Below are 3,912 nucleotides of genomic sequence, written 5' to 3'. Positions count from 1 at the left end.
CTGGAGACAGACGGCGGCGGGAGGCGGAACACTCCCCCCCTCCGGCGACGGGAGGCGGGACACCTCCCTCGGCGGCTGCCGCACCGTCTCCCTCCTCCCCCGCCCCCCTCCCGGAGGCTGCGGGCCGGGCCCGGCGGGACAGGCAGGCGAGTGCGGCTGGCCCTGCCCGCCCCGCGCGCCGCCGCGGCCGGCCGGGGATCCCCTGCGAGCCGGGGAGGAGCTGCCGCCGCCGCCGCCAGACAGGCTGCGAGTCCCTGGGAAAGTGAAAGGGGGGCGGGGAGCGCGGGGGAGGCCCGGGGGTAAGGTCCCCGGCTCTTAAAGAGACCCGGCGCACCGCGCCGCGCTCCCCGCCGACCCGCTGCGCGCCCCCCGCCGCGGCGGCCTCGCATCCTGCGCCCGTCCCCCGCGGCCAGCAGGGCCCGTGGCCCGGCGGGCCGCACTGCGGGCGGTACCCCGCCTCCGCTCCGGAGGGACGGCCGCAGGTGAGTGCAGACCCGAGGTGGCTGTTGTGGTCTCGGCGTCTGGCCCAAGTTCAGCGCTGCGCTGGGGCGGGGGGTGGGGGGGTGGGGTGGTGGTGGCCGGGGGGAGGGTGTTGGGGAGGGCAGGGGGCGGAGGACGCGGGGACAGGACGCTCCGGGAACGGGACGTCCGCGAGCCTGCGCCGTCGGCGGGGGCCGGAGGGAGCTGCCCAGCCCCGTGAGTCCTCCCCAGATCGGCGAGTCCCCCGGAGACGAGTTCTCGAGGTCTGAGACAGTGTAGCCCGTGGGCACGGCGGCGTCCTGGGGCGCTCGCCCCGGGCGGGTGTGGGGAGGGCGACCCGGCACTCCCGAACCGAGGCCCCGCCGCCTCTGCTTGTGTGCTTTGCTGGAGGAACACTGCCGACCTATTTCTCGGTGCCCGGTGCGGGGTGTCCTTTGGTTGCAGGACTTAATTCTGCACCGCCGGGAGGCCGGGGTAAGCGCCGCGGTAACTGCCCAAACTGAGGTCTCGGTTCCCTTGGGCCTGTCAGCGAACCACTGCAGGCGGGGGGGACCGGAGGTCAGCGGGAAGCGGGAAGATTGTGCAGGACCTTGCTGGGGAGTTTGCGGGAAGGAAAAGGGGCGGGAGCGGGCCGTACCCTGAGCCCTGCATCCCGCTGCTGGACACCCCGCAGCCCGCGGCTCCACACCCCGGCACCCCGCGTCTCGCGCCCCTGGGGCCCGCCTCACCAGGCGTCTGCCCGGGTCCCCCTGCGCGCGTTGACGTCGGTCGCGGGGCCGCCCGGAGCTCCCGGCATTGGCTGGGAAGTCGATTGTCTCGGGCGGCTGCTGTTACACTTAGGCTGGGTCTCTGAGCCCCGGAGGAAGCAGGCGTGTGTTGAATTTCTCTTTGACTCTGATGGAATAAACAGGAAACGACGAGCACCCAGCCCGGGCTCAGCACTTGCCTTTGTTGTGGGGTCCGCTTTGCACAGTGGCGAGGAGGCTTCCCTGGGACCCCTGCCCGGTGCGCCGCCCGGGGTGGCGTTGAGGGCGCGCGCCGTAAGTACGCGGCTGGAAGACAGTGGGCTCGGTTCAGGTTAATTCGCTGTGGTGGCGGAGAGGGCATTTGCTTGTTTCAAAACTTTTATTTTAATTGCAAAAGGAAGAGGCTCCTCGTTGAGGCAGAGATTTTTCAGGAGGACGACACGGACGCGTGGTGGGTGGGTGGCACCTGGAGAAGGCGCGTCAGTCAGTGCCCTGGTTCCCGGTTTAGCTGGCGGGGCACCGTGCCGCCGGTCAGAACAGCGAGAAACTCTTTAAAGCAAGCAGGGCTTCCTTGCTCCTAGCCGGGCACGGGAATGATTGCTGAGTGGCATTGGCCCCATAAACTAGCTTAATTTTTGTTTTCCCCAAAGAGTCTTTTAATTAGCTAGAATTGGGTAATTTTGATTTGCTTCTTTTCTCTTTCTCTGTGTCCCATCTATTACCTTCTCTTTCTTTGCAATTACTTTGGCAGCTTCTTATCCCCAGGCCCCACTTATGGTACAGTGCTGCTTTCTACAATGTTAATTAATTATTGTGATAAATACTCATTGATGACCTACTATGTGCTAGGCATTGTAGGCTGTGAGGTGAGATAAGCTGTTACAGGATGTTGATTCCTAGAGCTACTATAATTAAGTTTCTTGCAGTAGGCGTGGGTAGAGATGGTCCGCAGCCTTGGTCCTTAAAAATATATGGGTCCCGTGGCTGGCATGGAGGTTGGTGCCTTCCTTTATGGCTAGTATTGGGAAACTTCCCTTTAAAATGGCCCTTTCCACTTGTTAGGCTAGCCAACAAAGATATTCTTCCATTTGTATCTCCCCTGGAGCTTCTGGACTGAGCTTTGAATTAACAAGGAATGTTCTGTAGAGTCTGCTCTGAGAAACTGGCGTTGCATCAAGCCATGTTCTGCATTTTGTATGTGACTATTTAGTTCTTTCTAGTACTTATATTGAATTTACTGTCATTTGTACATCTGTCTTTGCACTCTGCACAGTTCTCTTGCAATATTCTTTATGTTTAGTAAAGGATCATAATGTCAAATTTGAGTCATTACATAGACAAATGAGTGGATCTGAATATTGCCCATCCCATGCACATTTATTGAATTATAATATTTGGTTTCCTATCAACCCTTGAATGCCATTTGATGGCCCTTGCAAAGCAGTAATTTTTAAAACACGGGTAAATTCCTCATGATCTTTGAAAGCTTAATTCTTTTAAGAGCTTCACTTTGCAATTGACATTGAACACACTGTTGGGAATTAGGGCTAAGACTGTAAATGCCAGTTAGGATTTGCTGTAATGCAGTTGTAACTACCTTCCTCCCTTGTTTTAAAAGACTCTTTTAATTTCTTAATATTTTTTTCTGTTGCCCTTGGAAGAGTTTGCTGTCATTGGCCATGGTTCTAGTTCATGTAGGTTTGTATTTACTATGGAGAAGACTTTTCCCACAGGATTTTAGGACTGTCTCTTGAATCCTCTTGGGGGCTTGGTTTGCATGACCACAGTCCTGCAGAGGAATCCAGCCAGTGCCACCTGCTTATTAAGGGATTTTGTGCCAATTTGTTGGCACATAATTTGAGAATCAAAGCCCCCCTCCCCCCCCCCCGCCTCTGCCATAGTATATACATACATAGACAAATATTTTCCCCCAACTGCTGACAGTGTTCTAAGAATAGTTTTCTTGCCTGGCGCACTGAGAGCAAGGACCCGTCTGCAGAGGTGTTTACGGTTTGGGACTGTGCTGTAGTCTTGGTTGACTTAGCAGCCTGGCAGAGTAGACTTGTAGTTCATTGGACACTGTCTGTTTTTCATCTGGGCTGCTGGAGGGGCAATTCCCAGCTGGACAGGGCATCATAGAGAGCTGAGAATGACTTTTGCTCTTTGAGGGTAGTTTCTGTCCTGATGTCAAGCAGAGACCCTTAAGCTCTGTCTGGATCCCTTTGCTTTCACCTAGCTCTCAGTCACCCCATGGTCTAGGCTGGAGAGGGTTGCTCTGTGTTGTCGTATAAAAGCCAGGCACTCTCAGGGCTGGGGCAGGGACACTTGCTGTTGTGACACTTGCTAGTCAAATCTTTCTGGTAGTCCTTGCTATATTTCTTCTCATGTTTAATCATCTGGGCTTATGGAGTTTCTATGATGTGTCTGTCCTTTTGGGTGAGAGTTAGTAGAGAAGAAAGAAAACTCAAGGAACAATAGCTATAAAAAGATTATTCCATATTAATCTGGAAAGTTTTTAGAAATGTTAAACATACCTGATGTAGACACATGGCTATTAAATGTAAACAGTAGCAAAATTGCCATGTAGACCCATCTTGCCCTTTTGTGTCTTCTTCCCCTTCCTCCCTTCCTCCCTCTAGTCCCTCCTTCCTCCCTCCCTCCTTCCTCCCTCCCTCCCTCCCTCCCT

General features: G+C 55.5%; 1 protein-coding gene across 8 annotated transcripts in view; it reads left to right on the top strand.

The window, feature by feature from the left end:
* The first annotated feature begins 266 nt into the window (after positions 1–266).
* LDLRAD4 (low density lipoprotein receptor class A domain containing 4) overlaps positions 267–3,912 on the top strand; it is a 432,267-nt gene continuing 428,621 nt past the window's right edge. For 2 of the 8 annotated variants that reach the window (XM_035013827.1, XM_035013825.1), the window contains exon 1: positions 267–482. The gene's annotated coding sequence lies outside the window, so the exon portion shown is untranslated. Of the gene's footprint in view, positions 483–613; positions 744–766; positions 955–1,010; positions 1,521–3,912 lie in introns of those variants that run through there. The other 6 variants (XM_035013824.1, XM_035013823.1, XM_035013819.1 and 3 more) reach the window with 5 other exon arrangements.

This window comes from Mirounga leonina, unplaced genomic scaffold, assembly GCF_011800145.1.
Source record: "Mirounga leonina isolate KUSES-001 unplaced genomic scaffold, KU_Mleo_1.0 Mir_167, whole genome shotgun sequence".
Classification (NCBI taxonomy): domain Eukaryota; kingdom Metazoa; phylum Chordata; class Mammalia; order Carnivora; family Phocidae; genus Mirounga; species Mirounga leonina.
The sequence above is the reverse complement of the archived record's forward strand: the minus strand, read 5'-3'. Positions and strand labels throughout refer to the sequence as shown.